Source organism: Mesoplodon densirostris, chromosome 3 (assembly GCF_025265405.1).
Source record: "Mesoplodon densirostris isolate mMesDen1 chromosome 3, mMesDen1 primary haplotype, whole genome shotgun sequence".
Classification (NCBI taxonomy): domain Eukaryota; kingdom Metazoa; phylum Chordata; class Mammalia; order Artiodactyla; family Ziphiidae; genus Mesoplodon; species Mesoplodon densirostris.
Window position 1 is genome coordinate 64,023,421 of NC_082663.1, and position 21,875 is coordinate 64,045,295.

The following is a 21,875-nucleotide window of genomic DNA, read 5'->3' on the forward strand; positions in this document are numbered from 1 at the left end:
ATCACAAACTCCTTCTATCTCTAAGGGACAGGGTTCCCAGGTCCCTCATCCAGTCTGTTTTTGGAAACCCACTTATTTGCCGACATTCTTCTGAAAGTGAGGCTTCCAGAACAAGAAATTGAGTACTTGGTGAATATAGATATGTATGTGTGTGTGTGTGTGTGTGTGTGTGTGTGTGTGTGTGTGTGTGTAAAATCCTATTTTAAGAAATCAGGTGATGTGTCAGAGCCCTTGATTCCAAGATTGTAAACCCTTGTCCTACATGCATGACATTGGGCCAGCCCTTCTCCTTTTTGGTTGATTTCTTCATTGTTTTAAAAAAAAAGGGCTGTATTGTTTAATGGGTACCGAGTTTCAGTTTGGGATGATGAACAAATTCTGTAAATGAGTAATGGTGATGGTTGTACAACATTTTGAATGTACTTAATGTGACCGAATAGTGCACTTAAAAATGGTCAAAACGATAACTTTTATGTCATGTATATTTTACCACGATTAAAAAAAAGAGAGAGGGTTAGATAAGATGATCTCTAAGACTCCTTTGAACATTTCTAAAGCTTTTTACCATCTGACCCCACAATACTTTGACTTAAAGGCCTGAAGGGCCAGGCTCAGATCTGAGCCTTCCATGGAAAGTGGTGGCAAGATGCTGATGGAGATTCTCAGTCCAGAATGAGGGAGGCTGGCATTCAGCACCCCCATGCACAACCCCTCACACGCATTGTCCTGGAACTGAGTGGTCTAGTGAAGCCTAAACACTAAACACATCCCCGAGAAATCAGAACAGTGATTCCGGCTAGAACCCCTGGGCTCAGAGTCCCTGGAAGGCATTAAACACAAGCAAATGCTCCTCTGACAGCCTGACCTCTGAGTTTTCTTGAGGGCCAACTCAGAGAGGACCCAGAGGCCCAGCCCTGAGAAATTCCTTCCCTGCTCCCTGTCTTCGGTTTTTAAAATCCTTTCTCCTGCTATCTATTCTAGGGCGGTGGTGGGTTTAGAGAGCTGTTGGCATGCAGGTGGGAAAGCTATCCAGTTGGGCTTTAATTCTTTTTCCCTAGTTGTGGGAAGCAGCCTCCTCTCTTCCATTTAAAAGGTGAAAGGAAGGGCAAAACAACAGAAACCACAAACAAGCTGAATCTGAGGCCTGAACAGACAGCCTCACGTGGGCTGGCAAAGGGCAATCATGCTGTTGTGTGACCCGAGCACCCTTGCCTTGGTGCTCTTGACTGGGTCAGCACCCTCAGGCTGCCTCCTTGGGGCTGCACTGGGATTTCCAGACCCTCCAAGAAGTAGCACCCAGGTCTGATGGCCAAGGCCCTCCCCTCCACCCCTCCACCCACCCCCCTGACCCCCGTGACAATGTGAAAGGCTCTGCACCTCAGTCAAGAGATATTCAGGGTCTTTGAAGTGAAAAAGGAGGGCCTAGAGTATTTGGTTTTTCAATGATTTTCTTCTTCTTTTTACAAACTCTGGGAGATCGCCCAGGCAACTGAAAACTACATCAAGGGCCTGATTTAGGGAGTGTTTTCATATTTCATCTATTCAACAAATAGCTGGAAGCAACTCCACAGGGACACTAAGGGGCAAGATGAGATGATGCTCATTCAGTGTGGATCTGGTACCCTTCTTGTGATGCAGAGCTGAGGAGACCCCAGCACTCACCAAGGTCGACAAAGAGCCCAAGGAAGGAGTTAAGACTGAGAACGAAGATGACATTAACTTGAAGGTGGCTGGTTCTGTGGTGCAGTTTAAGAGGCATTTTTATACCACCTAATGGAAGCCTGTTGTAAACAACAGGGTTTGTCAGTGAGGCAGACCAGATTCTGATTTCATGGGCAGCCAATCAATGAAACAGACACACCTGCACAAGTGGAAATGGAGGAGAAGATACAATCAATGTGTTCTAGCCGTGTCTGCCAAAAAAGAATCTGGTACCTTACTCCAGAACTCTGTTCCTACAGACCATGAGTACATTCACGATTAGAAAACCACAATCTGGGGTTTCCCTGGTGGCACAGTGGTTAAGAATCCGCCTGCCAATGCAGAGGATACGGGTTCGAGCCCTGGTCTGGGAGGATCCCACATGCCACGGAGCAACTAAGCCTGTGCACCACAACTACTGAGCCTGTGCTCTAGAGCCCGCGAGCCACAACTATTGAGCCTGTGTGCGGTAGCTAGAAGCCACCTCAATGAGAAGGCTGCGCACTGCAAGGAAGAGTAGCCCCCGCTCGCTGCAACTAGGGAAAGCTCGCGCAGAGCAACGAAGACCTAACGCAGCCAAAAATAAATAAATAAAATAAATTTAAAAAAAGAAAAAGAAAACCACAATCTGTTTCCACCACATCCTGACTACAAAACAGTTTTCTCTATTCTTTTATTTTCCTTTTCCTGTTCCTTTATTGTATATCCAGGAATGGTGTATGTGCACAAACATGCTGCATTAAAAAAAAATCTAAATAGCCAATAGTATGTTTTGATCAATTTCAAGTGGAGGTGAGATGGGGAAAACTTCCTGATTCCATGGAAATTCTCCCTTTCCATTAGCTGCATACTCCTTCAGCTCTTATCTTTACATTCCAGTAAGTTGTTTTGCTCTCTCACTGTTTGACAAAAAACAACAACATAAAAAATCCTTGCATAGTTTGTTCTATTGTAGACCTTTAGTGTTTTTCATTTATCATTGTAAAACCACGGGCAATTTGATAACATTTTTGTATGTACCTGTTACACATAGGACAATCTGTCCTGAAGTGGGGATAATTACTCTAAAAGGAATGCATTCTATATAGTTTTTCTTTCAAGTCAAGCAGCTTGTTGTTTGAGTAAACTTCTTGTTCAAATTGAGAAAGAGAAAAGAGATGAAACCAGAATAACACTCCCAGGTGGCGGTCTGGGTGTCTATTAACAATTAAAGAACCGGGGCTTCCCTGGTGGCGCAGTGGTTGAGAGTCTGCCTGCCGATGCAGGGGACGCGGGTTCATGCTCCGGTCCGGGAAGATCCCACATGCTGCGGAGCAGCTGGGCCTGTGAGCCATGGTCGCTGAGCCTGCGCGTCTGGAGCCTGTGCTCCACAATGAGAGAGGCCACAACAGTGAGAGGCCCGCGTACCGCAAAAAAAAAAAAAAAAAAAAAAAAGAACCAAACCATTTGAAACCCATTAGAGGGGAAGGCAGGGCTAGCATGAGGGCATCCCTCCCACTTTCCCCCAAACATCAAGTGCTTTCCTCCCAACACAAGGAGCCATGTCAGGCATCCACATCTGGGGCCCAAGTGTGGTACATTAGTCATGGCTTTGAGTTCTGGAGTCAGTCAGACCTGGGTTCAAATCCTGAACCTGACACTTACCAGCTGTGTGACTCTGCGCAAACATTTCATGCTTTCTGGACCTTTCTGCGCCATTTTTTCCAGGTTCTGTGTCCCATCTATAAAGTGAGGTACTTCATAGGTGGTTGTGAGAGCAGATGAGACAGTACACATAAAGTGCTTAGTGAACAGCGAGGACTCAGTAACCTACAGCATTATATTCTGTGGTCTTCCCAGTCCGTGAGAGCTGAAAGCCATTTGCTCTCTTCAATGGTCAGAGCTACAAGGATTTTTCTCCCCAATATCGTATTACAAAAAATTTCAAACATACAGAAAAGTTGAAAACTATACACTGAACATCCATATACTTATCACCTAGATTCTATAATTAGCATTTTGCTATAAATGAGTTACCACGTACTTATTAAATCTCTTATATACCCATCAATTCATCTGCTTTTAAAAATGCATTTTCAAGTAAGTTGCAGACATCAGTACTTTTCACACAGTTCTGTCTCCTTAATGACGTTTCCCAATGGCCAGGACCCCATCTAAGGCTTCCGTATGCCACCCTGAAACACTGCCTTCCTTGAAGGTGCCAGATGCGTGTGTGTGACTGACTTAGATGGAAAAAAGTAAGGATATTACATCTGTTAGATATAAATGTAATTGATGTGTGAGTCCAAACAACTTAATGAGCTTTAGTCTTTTAAACATATTTTGGACCACATATCATGAGTAGGAAAGTTTGTGCTTTACTCAGTCTATAGTCTGTAGAGGAAATAGCTGTAGAATATAACACCTTAACCAAGAGCCTTGATTTAAGATGCTATGAATAAAAATATGGTTCCACTAACTCTGTGTTGTTAAGGTAGGGCTGGCTGCCTGAGCCACCGTGGCTGTATACTTTGGATTATTAGCATCATAATTTTGGAGGAGAAAACCTTGATATCCAAGAACCTTCTCTGAAGTGTTACCCCAGTCTTAATGTCCACCCCAAGGCTGATGGCCAAGAAAACAGAATTTCAATCCAGGGCACATCAAAGTGTGTTCTGGTGTGAGGTTTCTTCAAATGCCCCAGACCTATCCTCCAAACAAAACCTCCCTGTTTTCCATAAAGGGCACTGGTTTCTAGGGGACTGTGTGAATGAAGAAAGTCCAGTTCCATTCAGGTCTTATCTATTCACTTGCTTCCCAACTCATTCACAGGAAACCCAAGTTGAAATGTCTTTAAGTAAACTTTCTTTGATACCATAAATGCCTCCATTTGGGGCAGGCAAATGCTCTGCTGACTCAGCTTGTTTACATTTTTTTCAGATTGTGTTTACAAAAAGGAAAAACTGAGCTAATTTTTACCAAGTCTTCTCCTCTCTCCCCCCACGAGACCAAGATTTAGCCAAAAGCCAAAAAATCACTCTGACAACATAACTGTGTCCTTACCCTGCATGTTTTTCTTTTCTTCCAAAATGAAGAAAAAACCCCAAACCCGTGGTCATGTACAGTGTTCATGAGAGGAAAGAGCTGTTGACACTCAGCAGATGGGGCCTGGGTGGCATTGGTTCTGCCCTGGAGCTGGGGAGGGTTTTCAGGGAGAGGAGAAAATCAGAGTAGACATACTTGCAATGACTTGTGTACACTGGGAGCTTAGTAAATGTAAAATGAGCCTAAGTGGGATTTTACTGCAAAAATCAGGGTACAAAGGCACTTCTCCAGTAGTAGGATAGCATTCAAAAAGGCCTCTTTGGGGAGACATCTACTTAAAAAAAAAGCAACTTAGGACCTCAGCATTTTTGGAGAAATGTGTTTTGTTCACTCCCTGTTACAGCCCACCTGCTGCATATGGCCCCGTGGTCCCCTCAGGAGTTACAGACTATGATAGTTACTGGCTGTTCTCCAGAGAGACTGGGCCTTGTCCAGTGGAGGTACTGAGAGGTGGTTCCTGAAACAGCCAAGAATAAGAGGGCCACAGGGAGTGTGTCCATCGTGCCTGGACTGTGCCAAGGGTCAAGACTGGGGGAGCCCGAGTCTGTGTCCAGTGCATTTAACATGGTGCCTGGAACAAGTACAAAAAGCCCGCTGGATTGGCTGCTGAAATGGACGGAAAGTGAAAGAAAGGGTAGGAGGTGATAGGGAGAGGCCAGGATGATCTACTGTATTAATTGTCCTGGGTCACCAGGACAGTTTCCCTGAGCAGACGTAATGTCCCAGCTTGTGTTTTATTGCTTGCCCAGTGCATGGCGAATCTGTTTGGTTTACATTAAATCACAGCACCCAGGAAAACAGCTGCCTTCAGAGCAAAGTGATTTTGCTTTCTGGAGCTGCCCTATCAGCATTAGCAGTCTCATCTTCACTCTGGGGTCAAAAAGATCTGCCTCTTGAATGTACAAGTCAAAGCTAAACTGTGTCAAATTTTTAAAACCTATGACCTTTAACTGCACTGTTGATTCACAATGTCAAAAAGCCTCAAACTTCTTCTGGACTGGAAAGTTTTAAAGATACTTGGCACCAAGTTGGATACTGAATCCACATAAAAAAAAAAAAGAAATCTTTCTATCTCAGCTGGAAGAGCTTCATTTTAACTGTCAAAGCCCGCTTGATAGACTTATAAACTATGACCATAAAATAATGAAATTTTTTAACAAATACATTAGAATGTGCAACCCAAATATATGTCTATATACCCAAATAAATGTTGGTCTTGAAAGCATCTTTTTAGTCAAATGATGCCATTATTGCCCAAAGCATTTTCCGAATTTCTCTTTCTGAGTTGCCTTCAAAACAACTGGCACAAAAGCAGAAAGATGTCACCTAACTTAATAGTCACAGAGTTGCTTTTTTTTTTTTTTTTTTGCGGTACACGGGCCTCTCACTGTTGTGGCCTCTTCCGTTGCGGAGCACAGGCTCCGGACGCGCAGGGTCAGCGGCCATGGCTCACGGGCCCAGCCGCTCCGCGGCATGTGGGGTCTTCCCGGACCGGGGCACAAACCCATGTCCCCTGCATCGGCAGGCGGACTCTCAACCACTGCGCCACCAGGGAAGCCCAGGGTTGCTTTTTTTTGATCCAATGCAATTCTCTGCCTTTCACATTTTTTGCAATTTTAACCTTGCTCTTCCCCTCCTTCCCATCATGAACTAATAACTAGGGGATCCCAAGAGATGGTTGTAATGGTGCTACCTGAGAATGGAAAGGTCCGGGAGAAAGACTGTGGGACAAACAACAGCCTGGAATCTGAGAGACTGATGGAGCATGGCCACTGCCTCAGGTCCTTTGGATATTGAGTCACTATAAGAAATTGAAGCGGATAACTGGCCAAAGTGTCCTCAACCCAAATCATCTCAAGTTGGACCCTCATTAAGTCAGGGAATATTTCTTGGCTATAGCCAAGAGGTAGCACCATGCATCTAGCATAGATCTGGACCTTGGTCAAGGTCCTTTTTGGCAACAGCCCAGAACACGAACACGGGAGAGCCATGCTGGTGCTGGTTGCCACTGGGTGGCAGGGAAGTTTGTGGCACAGAGGTAAGGTAGAAAAGAACCCATTGTTGTTTGGACTCCCTCAATGGCAGCAGCTGTAAGAAATACTTATGAGTTAGCTTGGGCCAGTGTGTGGGGAAAGATTAGTTTGAGGGAGTTCTTAGCTGTGTGGGAGGAGAGAACACCAATTCAGAGCCAAGGGTAATATAGCACCTGTGGTGTGTACCCAGACTTGGAACCAACCAGAAGACCTCTTTGGCTTCTTGGGAGGATTAAATATTTATGCAAATATTTTGAAAGTACAAAATGCTTTCATTGATATATTATTCACCACCCTTGTTATCCACCAGGAAAGCAAATAAACATCAATCTTTCTTCCCCTCCGGTTATCACTTACCTATATCTACCCCATCTCCTCTGCTCTTTGCTCTTTCCCAAGCTTAGTCACAGACTGTTCCTATTGTTATCCAAGGCTAATTACTTGTGCAATGCCTGTGCTCTTCTAGATCCATCCCTCCCTGCTTCCTGAGTCTTTGTTTTATCAGTTATGACCCATTCGTTCACTCGTCCCCATCATCATTCAAACAAGCTCTAAGACTTCACAACTAGAAAAGAGAAAAACCCTTTCTCATGCCATTACATTCCTACAGGTACTTCTTGTTTCTCACACGATTGCCTTTTCTTCATAGGCAGCATCAGGAAAGGGCAATCTCTACTCCCTCCCTCCAGCTGCTTACATTTTATTCATACCTGAGCTCAGTATATTCTGGCTCCTGAATCCATCACTGCACAGGAACTGGTGTTGTCAAGGTGGTCAGTGACCACCCCCACTAAATCCAAAGGACACAATTTTGCTCTTATATTGATCAACTTCCTAAACTCTTTTCCCTCAGCTTTTATGGGAACACACCCTCCTGCTGTTTCTCGCACTTTTCCAACCGTCATGTCCCATTTTTCTTCCTCTATTCGTTCCTCAAATATTGGGGATCCCTCTTGGCCTCTAGGGGCATGGATGGTTCTTTAACTCTTAGGAGGAAACTGGTTGGCACATAGTTACTTCAGAGCCAAGACCCTTTCTTGAGCCCCAAATTTTGGAGTTGGTGCCTTCTCTCTTGGCCCCTTCTTTGGGATTCTTATCTTCCTGGCTATCTGGTGTAGTGAGTCAGCCGGTGGCCACCTGCTGCTGGGAAAGCACATGTCCTAAAGGTGCAATGTCCATTAGCAATGCTCCAAGCACCAGTATAAACCTCTCTTTGTTTCCTTATCTTTTGGATCATGCGTTTCTAGGGTTTACCTGGTCTCTCTCTAAAGGGGATAAGACAGAGTGGAGACTTGCATCTGGGCTTACGAAGACAGGTGGCCACTCAGTCTGTTCTTAGATCTGCCTACCGCAGTCCAGAGAGTCTGTGCAGCTCTATTACCTAAGCCCAGCTCACCAGGGCTAGGGCTCCTCTTTGAGGTCCTGGGCTAAAGCCCTCAAACGTCCATTCCTTGGGGGATTCCTCTGTTTGGCTACATTCTTCATGTACTTACCTGCCCCAGCGTCCTAGAACAGGATTTAGGTGTTGAGGTCCTGGGGACAGGTATTCTCAAGTGCATCCCAATCTGACCAACTTGTATCCACGGCCTCTGTCTTCCCTATATGTACTTTTTCTGAGAGATCTGATCCACCTGCAGGGCTCCAAACTCTGCACTCTGGTGATGTTGCTGAATCACGATCTGTAGTACACAGACAGGGCTCCTGACCTCCAGGCCCATATTCACTTATGTGGATGAAAAATGTCGCCTGCCATATAAGCCAACAAATGATGTGGCGGCCATCAAGCCATCAGCCACTGTAGCTGTCCCGACTGTGCACTCTTTGGGGATTCAGGCTGTAGAAAAGCAGGATGCTGGCCCTCGATAGTCAAGGTGTATATCAAAGCAGTGATTTCAATAAGCCCAGACTCTTGCATCTTCCCATACACAGAAAAGCACTAACTTCATTAACTTGGGATGTCTGGTTTTTATTTAATTAAAAGTAATCGTTTGATGTTCTGACTACCTGGATTTTTTCTTTTTTTTCTTGCAAAAACTCCTATGTATCCTGGCTCGTCCCTCACCTCTTTGGAGCAGTCCCTCAGAGGGATCTGAGAGGCTGCCTCCCTGGCTTATGTCCTCAGAAAGTCTGCCGAATAAAACATAATTCTCAACTTTTAGATTGTGCCTTTTTTTTTTTCTTCAGTTGATACTTACATGACCAACACAACTAAAAGTTAATTCATCAACACTCCCCCCTTGTCTGGTCGGCTCTGTCTTTTCCATAAAAACCAAGATATCACCTCACTGGAAGCCTTGCCTGGCCCCCAGGATTGGGTTGGTGGCCCTCCTCTCTGTTCATATAGTGCCCTGTACTTTCCCAATATGACACTGTGTTATAGTCCATAATCCTTTCTTTCCAGTTTTCCCACTAGACTGTGCATTCTTTTAGGAAAGGAGTGATGTCTTGGGTATGAAATTCCAGGAGTAAGTACACTTGTGAAATGAGAAAACTCCTCTATTGCAATTTGGAATACTACTCTTCCCCAAACACTTCATCAGTTTTGTGAGCAAGCTGAACTTGGTAAGAGTCCTTCCCCCACTCCCCAAAACCACTATCTTCAAATGAGCTCTGTCTGGGTCTCCTTTCTTGTTCTTTGGTGATTTCTCCAGGCAGATCTCAGAACTTCGATTGCTTTCAAATATCAGTTCCATTTTAGGATCTCAAAAGTTCCAATCTACACCCAACCTGAGTCTCACCTCCAATTTAATGTTTCTTCCCTCCCTCCAACTTGGGTCTGACATGGTGGTTACGGCCCTATAATGGAGATGGGGGCATGGCTTGTTCCTCCACCCTCCTCCTCTCTCCCCCATCCCGCCTTCTTCAGGATCCTCTAGGGCTTAGCAGATGAGGAAAAATGAGAGCAAAGGGGCAGAGGCCATGGTGTTCAACATGTGCAGTGTGTGTGGCTTGTGTCTGAAGGTCTGGAGTCCCCTGCATTCTCAGTCTAGCTCTTTCATAAGGCATATGAATGGGACTTTTGAGGTACCCTCTTCCACCTCCACTACAGGGACTTCCCACACTGCAGTCTCCAACTGATCTCTTAGCCTCTCTCTCTGCTGGAACCCCCTGCCCCAGAAGGTAGTCCTCTCACTACTAAAGCAAGCATGGGAATCTTCTCACTCTTAGCCTTTCAAATGGGAGGGCCTCATCTTGCTATCCCTGCCACCCAGCTCCACTCTAGCCTCCTACTTTCAGAACTCCCAGTCTTCAAGCCCCAGACTCTAGGAGACACAAGGCAAGCTCTCCCAAGACGCTTGGCATCCTCCATTCCAGTAGCAGCACTATGCAGACCAACATGTTCACCACTCAACAAGATTCTTTGAAATGAGAGGCAAGTTTGTCTCCCTTTCTTGCAAGATACCCCCAAACCTGAGGGTCTCTTGGCCGCCCTCTTTTCTTGCTTTGGGTGGCTGGATTCCCTTCCCCCTGGGGAGGGAGGGAAAAAAACCAAGCTTGCTTCTCTAACAAATTCCCTTCAAAGAACCCTCAGGAACCTCTAGCCTTTCCTTCACACGTCCTGTGGGATTTCTTTAGCACCTCTCTTTAGAATGTGCGGGTTCTTATCACATTGGCTTGAGCTTTGAAGCTTTAGCCAACACCTGAGACTACAGGAAAAGTTCCATTCCACATCCTGTTAGCTGTTGTCTCTGCTTAAAATAGTGTTTTTATTTCCTTAGACCTGCCTTGCACCTCATAACAGTGCTCTCACCAACCTTACCTAAAATATCATGGTAAATAGGAAGGGAAAAAATGGGTTTGGTTAGAACTTGATCTTCGAAAAAAACCAAAAATTATACATACATATTTAATCTACTCTATAAAATGGATGTTGTGTAATTGTGCACCAATTCTTATACTAATAAAAAGAATGAGTTGTGTTTTTTGGGCATTAGCTGTTTGATAAAATTATATAACAACACAGTATGTCTTCCTTCATTTTACATTCAAGGACAGGAAGATAAAAAGGAATATTTTTGCAAAAATATTCAAGAATTTCATCAGTTTCCTGAGGGCTGCTCTTCCATCTCTGATATTCAAATCACCTTCTTTTGAAGAGCCTGTTGTGTCAATATCCTTGTCGATTTTCTCTCCTCTGTTAACTGCTCCATTTCTGCCAGATCTTTCTTTGTTAGGGGGTTTACCCATGAGTGAGTAGTTCTCCAACTTCATCAAAGTGCATTCGATTTACATCTTATTCTGCATTTGTAAGACACTGGAAATCAGCTGGAGGATGGCTGACAAGGAGGAGGATGTGGCTGGTTAGGAAGGAGGCTGGTTTAATTAGGATCAAGGTATTTGCATGACACCTTTTATGAGTGGTGGGTAAGTTCATTGTCACTATTGTGTGATAACAACTGTTGCTCCCCATGCCACCTTATAACTTTGGGGCTTAAATCCTGAACCCTGGGATAAGCAAGGGCCTCTGCCTGTCCCCACGAAGGAGTTGTACCTTAAGAGCTTCTCAGCTAAGATGGAGGCAAGGACTGACTGGATCTTGCAGAGAGCTTACAGGAGACAAGGATGACTGGGTTCTAAGGGTGACTATGCTGAGTCGCAGAGCCAGGAAGGGATTGGAAATTCTGAAAGGGAAGATGGGGGAGGTACCAAGAACAGTTTGGCCTCTGTGACCATATGGGAAAGGCTTAGCCCTGAAAAGGCACAGAAACTGTACTCTTCTGCAAGACAGCTATTCGGCCCTGTGTCTTCAAGGAGACTACAAGCATCTTTAGAAGATGGCAGATGATTTAGCAGCATCAAGGGACAGGCCGGGGCTTCAAGTCATAATTTGAAAAATGATTCCCCTCTAGCCAAACACTTCCAGAAATGACCTCGTCCTGAACATACTGCCTCCCGTTCAGTACTTGGCCTCTTTTTTTTAAAGCTAAACTTTATTATTATTATTTTAACCAGGCAGAGTGTGGGATCTTAGTTCCCTGATCAGGGATCAAACCTGTGCCCTCTGCATTGGAAGCACTGAGTCTTAACCACTGGACCACCAGGGAAGTCCAGTACTTGGCCTCTTGAGAGGGAGGCTTTGCCAGCACCGCCAAGTGCTTCTGAGTCCCCCACATGTACAAGTGGAACATCCAACCTAATATCCTGCTATGATGTAAGGCCATTCCCCACTCTCGGTGACACAGAGGAAAGAGGAAAGCAATCACTAGTCCTTTTTATAAGTGAAACCTGAACTGGGAAGAAAACAATGAGAAAGGGAGGAGAATGGGCCAGGGGAGAGGCACAGTGGGCAGCCTCTAAGAAGGCCCCCAGGGATCCCTGTCCCTGGTATCCACACCCTTGAGTAATCCCCTCCCTTTGAGTATGGGCTGGATTTAGTGACTGGCTTCTAACATATAGACCATGAGAGAAGTAATTGATGTCACTTCTGAGAGAGTAGGTTATAAATGATTGTGGCTTCCATCATCGGTACTTGTGCCCTCTCTCAAATCCTACCACCCCCGGACTCAGTCAAGTCTTCACTGAGATGGCCACCCTATGAGAAACCTTGCCTGAGAAACACCCAGGCAAGATGCACCCAGATTCCTTACCCTCAGAAACTGGAGGAGATTGCTGACTGAAAAAAACCCCCACACATACACACAATGTAAGAGCTGTGAGTTGAGTCCTACTGAGGACTATAGCCCAGGAGAGAGCCTCTCGGGTAGCTGCGAGGAACTCCTCTGAAGCGGTGGAGGAAAGGCCAGTACAGTATATGTGTGATTTTGGCTAAGGAGTACGTGCAGTCAAGCCTACATCTCAGTAGAAGATTACTGCTACTTAACGAGGAACTATCTCAGTTAATGATTTCAATGCTTTGCTAAGTACGGGGAAGATGCAAGAACACAGGTTCACAAAACAAGTTCTCCTGAGATATATCTAACTTTCTAAGGGGCCTTTTCCCCCAAAGCACAGAGTGCCTCATCCTGCATTCCTTTTGGGGTATACTGTCAATCAGTAATTGCAGTGGCTAATGACTTGATCCTTATAGAAGTGGATGGTGGGCAACATCCTTTGTTTTACAAGATAATAAATATTTTTTGTCTCCAGATGTAATTTTGTGGTAATTTGTTACACAGCAATAGGTAATCAATACATGGGGCAGGAGTATTGTGTTTGGGTTGCTTCCCTGGTTTCTGAGGCCAGCTGAGAGAAAAATATGAGACTCAAACAATCTTGATGACTGTGAAGACATCTGGGATCTTGGGCCCCAGGGATTTGAGGCTTTTTAAAACTGGCTTTCTAGGTCCCATTGCCACAGTCAGTACCAGTGCTGCTAGGTCAGGGGTCATGTGTGCAACCCAGATGGTTCTGCTCTCCCTATCTTTAACTCCCGCCTCCCTACCTCTACATGGCATTCACCATTCCATGCTGTCACTGTCCTAATATACTGTGGGCTCCTTGATGGTTAAGACCATGGCTTACGTATCTTTGTTACCGGCTGTGCCAGACATAGTAGGTGCCCAACAAATGTATGTGTGTGTTTTAAATACGTGTGTGTGTGTGTGTGTGCGTGTGTGTGTGTGTGTGTGTTTGGCCGTGCAATGTGGCATGCAGGATCTTAGCTCCCCGACCAGGGATTGAACCCACACCCCTTACAGTGGAAGCACAGAGTCTTAACCACTGGACCACCAGGGAAGTCCCCTAAATACATTTGTGTCTTAACACTTTTCACCAAGGTTCATGCTATCCTACTCTGCGCCTGGGTGACTAAGAGTGGATCTCTATTAACACCAGCCCCGATCTTAAAAAAAAAAATTCCAACTCCACTTTCCTTAAGGAAACCATTAGTTTACCTCCACTGTATCTACACCAAAAAACCCACCTACTCTACCCTGTGGAAGGAGAAAAGCCTCTCAAAGATGGTTGGATAACTAAAGGGCATCAGGAGACATGCCGCCTGCCCTTTGCAGCTAGTCCTTGGCATTTGCAGTACTTCTCAGCTCTAGGCAGAAGCTACGCAGCCAGTTTTCTGCAGGGAAAGTCACACAGGGAAAAGCATTTATAATAAAGCTTGAACAAATGAAGAGGGAAAATCTTAGGGAAGGTTTGGAAGATGAAGGAGGAAAATCTGAGTCTGTCCAAATGTGAGACCATAAAAAGTGTTTGAAGCCATCAGCTGGTATCTTGGAGAAGATCCCAGAGTAAACAAAACCTGCCTGAGGAGTCTGGATAGTGTAATGTTCACCCCGATTGGATGAAGGTGCTGAAGTCCTTCCAGCTGAGCCAAACAAAGCCCTCTGAAGATAGCCAATGCTCCAGACACACACTTCCCCAGAGCAGGCAGCGGGGCAGGGCTGCCATCAGGCTGAGTAAACACGGTCTGCAGGTAGGATGGAAGGGTTAGGGACAAGGGCCAGGCTTTGAAGTCAGGGACTGCAATGTCATCCTGAAATCAGAAGGTATGGCCTTTGAATTCAACAAACAGAACATTCATTCAACTAGTCATGTCTAAGTGCCAAGCACTGCTTGATGAGACAAAGATATTCCATGAAACAAACCAGACAGGGGACTTCCGCCTGGTGGGAAACACAGACATTTATTCATGAATAACAATAAGTGTGATATCCTCTCGCACAGGAGCGGGGCCAGTCAGGAGCACCCGTCCAGTTCACCAGGGCTAGAGGGAAAACTTCCCAGGGGAAGGCACCTTTAAGTTTACACCCGAAGGATGAGCTAGTCCAGCAAAGAGGAATGAGAAGAGGGAAATATGGGCCAGCCTGGTCAAGGCTGGAATCACAGGAGCGCTGGCAGATCGGAAGAGCTGACAAGCACAGAGTCAGATGAAAGGCTCTGGGATTATCCACACCGGAAAAAGAAAGGCTAAAAGTAGAAAGAAAGTTTTCAGTTATACAGAGGACCTCCACCACTGAAGCTTGCTTGGAGGAAATGGGCTTCAGGGGTCCCGCCAGAGTAAATTGAGACTCAGGGATGGGCCAGCCCACGGACGAGGGCCTGAAGGTGTGAAAGCGCTGTCGCCAGGGAGACACAGTTGTGGTCACCAGAACTCCACTCCTGTATGGTGCTGGGTGGGCTATGGCCCTCGGGGGCGAGATCACCCCAAGGGGTATGCTTTATAAGAAACCAGGGGTTGTTAAACTGCCTCTGAGAAGGGTGACTCAGTTACCTGTAGGGCTTTTGTTTTGCCAAGTGGGAAAAATGGGTGTGCCATTGGGACCAGACTTGCCGAGTTTGGGATCACAGGGGAGTGACTGGGCAGCTGCCAGTGGCCTTCCCTCTCCAGCTCCACCCCTCCCCCCGCCTCCAGTGCTCTTATTTCTATATTAGTATTCCGATATTAAAAGAACATCACTTGGAAGGAGCGCCATTAGCCTTCGCAGGGGCTCACATGTCTCAGTTTGGCTCCGCCCATAAGAAAGGAAAAGGATCTTGCCCGTTCCCCGTCCGCCTCCTTACTTTTTCCTGCCCCCTGACACAGTTCCAAAGACGGAATAGAAAGCAGAGGCAACTGACAACTTGAAACGCATCACCTGGAAACGGCAGGTCTAGCAGCCTCAGCTGAGATAATGGTTCAGGTCCGAACAAAGGCTGGCTTTGCCTTGCGTTATCCTCAGCGGGGGCTACTGTTCCACTCGCACCCCAACCCATGACAGGGCCAGTGAGATTGGGGAGGACGGGATGGGCGGATCAGGCCACTCAAAAAAAATAGCCATAGGGGCCAATAAATACATGGAAAAGTCCGATCTCCCGGCACCGAAAGAAACACACAATAATGTTCCATTTTAAAGCCTGTCAAACCAGCAAGAATTTTTAAATTGTATAATAATAAGTACCGAGAAAAGGTCAAGTTCTCTTCACTGCCAGTGTTTTGTGTACAAAGGAGGGGAGGGCAATGGCACTACCTGCTCACTTCATCCTGCCCTCCCTGTCCCAAGAGGGCATTTCCTCCTCGTCTGGGGATGGACTAGCTACGCCTTGGCTTGGCCATGCCTGGTAACTAGGTGGCTTTGCCCAGGGGTAATCAGTGGGATGACTTAGTCTGAAAGCCAGCAGAAGCCCCGCAGCAGCCCCGCCCTCCTGCAGCATCAGACCAGAGCCTGCCTTCAGGGGCAGACAGCTTCCACGGCAGCGTGAGAAGCAGGGAATTACCTCTCAGCGACATTTTTCCTTCCCAACCCATAAGAGGAGTTGTCAGCATAATTTACCATGGCTCAGCCACTTAACTTTTGACTTAAGGCAACAACGTTTAACTATAGAAATCCAAGCATTTCTCTAACCAGGTCCTGTTGACCAACATGGAGCTCTCTCATGTATACAACGATTTAAACAAAAATATACCACCTGAACCACACGGTCATTATTTGTGTTCCTCTTTTCAAGGAGAGATCCTCGCAAAGCAATGTTCCTTATAAGAAAGTCCACATACACAGGCTAACCTTTGCATGACCTTCTTTCATCCCAATCCCCAAAGATAAATCATTACAAACAGAACTGTTGTACAAAATAGCCTATGTATCCGAAGTGTTTGTTATGCTTCATCTCAGAGCCCTAAACACAGAGGGGGAATGAGGTTCTACTGATATTATATGAAAGACAGTAGTCAGCGTTGTTGGTAAGAACCACGTCCTCCTCCAAAATTCAGCCAGATGGTAACTGCAGCTAGAGACTAGTTGATGCCAACTGGTCACAGAACAAGATTGGACGTTCCATTCCATTTTCCCAGCCAGCACCCTCCTCAGAAGCTGCCGTGCGTTTTGAGAACCCACCTGTCACTCTCCTCTCCTCCTTCTATTAGCATGGTGCTGTCGGTTTTGTCTCTGCTTTCACGGGGAGGATGGTCACCAGCCTCAGAAACCTGCGTGGCGGAAGGCGATTTTCCTACGAAACACATGAAAAACATTAATAAACTTCCTCTCCAGGCTGAGTAATTCCAACTCCTTTCAAATGTTTTTTAATTTTCTAAGCCTCCAATTAGCTTTTTACCCTACTGATCTCATACCTCTTGGGCTTCCCTGGTGGCGCAGTGGTTGAGAATCTGCCTGCCAATGCAGGGGACACGGGTTTGAGCCCTGGTCTGGGAAGATCCCACATGCCGCGGAGCAACTGGGCCCGTGAACCACTACTGAGCCTACGCGTCTGGAGCCTGTGCTCCGCAACAAGAGAGGCCGCAATAGTGAGAGGCCCGCGCACCACGATGAAGAGTGGACCCCGCTTGCCACAACTAGAGAAAGCCCTCGCACAGAAATGAAAACCCAACACAGCCAAAAATAAATACAAAAATAAATTAATACATACCTCTTGCTGAACTGTTACAGTAGCCTCTTCAAGGCTTCCCTGCCCTCCACGCATCCCAAGCGTTCTGCGGGGCTGAGGTCTCAACTCTAGCTTTGAGTATCACTCACGGAGGCTCCCCAGTCCTAAATGGTCAGAACAGGACTTCCTACAAATGATCCTTAAAGGCGCAGGACAGATGGAAGGCAAGGAAGCTGAGTAGTAGAGGTTGCAGGGAGGCTGAGTAGAGGGCTGGGGCATTTTAAGAGCAATCTGGGCTCCAATTCCAGCTCTATCGGCTGTGTGACTTCACGCAAGATGGTTTCTAAAATGGTAACCATTTACCTAATGATTAGATATTACTGTGAGCCGTTTAGTAGCTCTTGTAAAAGTCAAATGGTGTCTGGCATACAGCTGTCCTCAAGGAAGGTTAATTCCTTGCCTTGCCTCTATAATTAGCAAGATATGACATCCCTGATGAGCTCGTTACAGTACCAGACGAGGCCCACCTGGGCACCTAGGGGGCGTGAGAAGGCTGTGAGGCAGTGCCGGAGAAATTTCTAGGCATTTGTGACACAGAGTCTCCTGGGAGGGTGGCTTTATAGTCCCTGGGACCACAGATTTCAATCCTGGAAGTGAAGGCTCAGGGAACTTCTTAACCCAAGAACTTCCAGGCTGCCTCTTTTTTCCTCCCCTCAGTGTTTATTTCTTCTAAACATTTCATCTCCGTATGTGGCATCTCCTCCAACTTATTTATGGACTTTCCTGGCTTCTTCCTGTGGTCGGATCCTCTGATTTTCCTGCTGTATTGCAGAGGATGTGTATGTTGGTTTCTTCTTTGTGCTTATATGTTTACCTCATTTCAAATGCTTGCCTTGCTTTGGGGTCTCCAGGCACACGAGCAAGACAAGCTGTTGGGAGAAGAGTGCAGCTGTGATTCTTCCTGGAGGCCATGGCAGGCGAAGGGGACAGCAGTGCATCAGCAAGCAGAGTCACCAGTCACGTGGAGCGCCACCCAGCAGCGCCTGGGCCCTGGGCACACGCTGAACTGGGCGGCTGGCCCTCGGGGCGTTTCCTGGTCTCCAGGCCAGTGTTGCCAAAGTCACAGCCCTGGCACTGGTAACACTGAGTCATTTAGTGAAACAGTTATAACCGCTCTTCAATACCCTTTCCTGCCAGGTCAGAACAGTCCCTAGATCCAACGCAAGAGCAAGTTAGTTATATATTAAGTACCTACTGTGCCTATTTATTAAGAGGATTCATTGTGTGTATTTTTATGATTACCCAGGATATGAGCTTTCCCCTTACCACAGTGGTCAGAAAAGCATCTCAGGCTTCCCTGGTGGCACAGTGGTTAAGAATCCGCCTGCCAATGCAGGGCACACGGGTTCGAGCCCTGGTCCGGGAAGATCCCACATGCCGCGGAGCAACAAAGCCCGTGAGCCACAACTACTGAGCCTGCGTTCTAGAGCCGCGAGCCACAACTACTGAAGCCTCTGTGCCTAGAGCCTGTGCTCCGCAACAAGAGGAGCCACCGCAATGAGAAGCCTGAGCACCGCAATGACGAGTAGCCCCCACTCGCCACAACTAGAGAAAGCCCGCCTGCAGCAACGAAGACCCAACGCGGCCAGAAAGAAAAGAAAAAAAAAAGCATCTCTTTACAGTACTTATTCTAGTAAAGAATGTGAATTTAAGGAAAAGTACCACGTTAAGACACGCAGCAGTGAAAGGGCCCATGTGAGCCACGGAGGTCTGGGTGGGGTCTCAAGGGGCCGTGTGGGCCGGCCTCCTGGCTCTGGCTGCCCGGGGACCTCGAGCCACTTCTTCTGCAGGGAAGGAGTATCTGCGGACCTCAGTGACAGAACACAAGCAGGTGCCCCTGGGAAGGGCCCTTCTCCTCCTTCTGGGTGTCGGGGGCCACATATTTCCATCACCTGCATGCGTTAAACCCGAACCCTTTTGCTCGAGCCCTGACTTAAGGACCAGGGAAAACCAGATGCCCCCTTGTGAAGCCCCAACAATAATGTTTCATACCAAACCCACTGCTTCCCTAACAGATCAGAGGCTCCTCTAATCAAATGTAAAAATAGTTTATATAGAAAAACTCACTGCTCTCATGGGTGTAAATACACACGAAGCAAAAATTAAGGGAAAATGAATTCCCTTGCCGGGTGCTAAGGTGCATTGTCTCCGACTCTGAGCCCCCTCCACCTCGCCTCTGCCCTTTCTGGGACCTCCTCCTCCTGTCTGCTGTGTCTCCCATCTGTGCTCCGTGGTAGGTGAGCTTCCTGGGAGGGGGGTCTGATCCAGTGCGCCCATCCAGCCCTGCTGCCATCAGCTGCCCTTGTCCTAGCCTCCACAGCGTGGACTTGAATGATCCCAGCTACAAAATCCTGGCCCATGGGCAATCCGAGCTTTGATTCATTTAATGTAATTAAAAACACAGTAAGTCCTGTTCACAAAGGAGGGGAAGAGAGTACGTGTATATGTTTATCCCCTCTGCTCTTCTCTGCAGGACTCTGGTGTGAATAAGGGGTTGGTGCCTACTTGCTGGTTTTATGGATGGTACACTGGCCCCCTCTGTGCCCAGGTCCCCTGTTGAGACCCATGGAGAGGGGGAGAGGAGGGAGAGAAGTTATGCCCCTTCAGGGTAACATGCCTGGGATCATCTATAATTCGTTAATGGGATTAAAATCAAGATTACCAAAAATGGCAACATTTTATTTATCTACCATCTTGGGTCTCCAATGAGACCTCAGCTGGTCACAATGGGATTTGAAAACCAATCTGGGAAGTGGGTCACTTCCTCTCTTAAAGGGGTGGAAAAAAAGGTGAATGGTGGCTAACTCTGGGTGGGTGGCTTATTGATTGCTTAATTTTCTCTCATATGTGTTTTCTGTATTTTCTAAAATTCTTACAGCGATACATATTATCTCTATTATCAGAAAAATGATAACGGTTATTAAATGAAATAGCTTAAGCTCAACGACTGGTTACTTGAGTGAATTAGTTTGAGAATGAAATTGTCTCTCCAGTTTCCTGATGGTCACAGAGTCCTGACATCAGGCCCAGGACAGCGTGAGTCACTGCTCTCCTCCTCGGCTTTGTGCCATCTGGTGGGTGGCTCCCATGGCAATGGGGCAAAGGTGAAAGGGATGTGGCAGGTACCTCTACGTCAGTCAAACCTACCTGCTCTAGTGATCGGTAAGGGTGATGCCAGGGTGAGCAGGCTGGTCTTGGAATGGCCTGAAAATTAACCAATCTACACAAGCGATGACTATTCTCTACTTGGACAAAAAATAGATTTTAAGTGGTGATTGGGAAGGATAATTACTACTTCAATACATTTAGTACTGGCTGGATTATTCTTAAAAACTGCTGAGCTAGAAATAACTTGGTACCACAGAATCCAATCATAAGCCCTTTAGGGCCAGAGGCCATGCCCTCAGTCTTGTTTGTGTCACTTCCTGGTCTCTACACCCCCCGCCCCAGCACCAATACATGGGTGTGACTCCTTCAGGAAAACCTGGGTAGCAAAATCTCAGTTTAGGAAATCTAAATCGATGTATTCAGGTTTTGTAAATACAGAAACCTAAATTTGTGTTTTCAAAAGGATTCACAGAAAGGTTTCTTCAAATAGATTTCCTTGCAGCATTTAAAATGTTTTATTTACAAATGTTTGTGTGTTCCAAGTACATTTTTGTAACTTATAAGTATGTAGTGCTCTTTTTGTTCTAAGGGCAAGTGTTTTTTGTTTTAAAGTACTTTTTAATTAGGTATAACATATAAACCGAAAAGTGCATTAAGTATACCTCTCAGTGAGTTTTTACATATGGATACACCCATGTAAAGACCACTAGATCAAGATATAGAGCATTTTCTAAACCCCAAAAGGTTTCAGCATGCTCCTCCCTAGTTAGTATCCTTCCCCCATAAGGAAAGCACCAAGCTGACTTCTATCACCGAATTAGTTCTTTTTTTTTTTTTTTTTTTTTTTTTTTTTTAAGACTGAGCACAGGGGCTTCCCTGGTGGCGCAGTGGTTGAGGGTCCGTCTGCCGATGCAGGGGACACAGGTTCGTGCCCCGGTCCGGGAAGATCCCACATGCCACGGAGCGGCTGGGCCCGTGAGCCATGGCCGCTGAGCCTGCGCATCCTGAGCCTGTGCTCTGCAACGGGAGAGGCCACAACAGTGAGAGGCCCGCGTACCGCAAAAAAAAAAAAAAAAAAAAAAAGACTGAGCACAATCTCAGGCTATTTTTAGCACACTATTATTTCTCACCATTGTATTAGAATTCATTCAGTTGATAGTCAATCAACTGACATTTATTGAACATCTACTATGTGCCAGGAATTGTTCTGGACCCTAGGGATATAAGAGAAGTTAGGAATTATCTACTTCAACCTATCACTTCATCCGGTAAAAAAACTGAGGCACAGAGAAGGTTAAATGATTTGTCCATGGTCATTCTACCAGTAAAGAGCAAAGCTGGATGCTTTTTCTATTCTTTCTCTTCAAATAGCAGCATTTGATAAATGCATGTGGACTTGATTGTACAATCAATACCCCAGGAAGCTACATTTGTCCATTCTCTTCTGCTGTCTGTGGTGGTGCCAAATAGATCCACAAGTCTAACACTTCCTTTAAAAGGTGGAGTCTAATTCTCCTCCTCTGTATATGGGCTGGACTTAGTGACTCCTTTTTAAGGAAGTGAAAAAAGGTGGAAGGGACAGTGTATGATTCTGGAGACCAGGTCATAAAAGGTACTGCAGCTCCCTCTTTCTCTCTC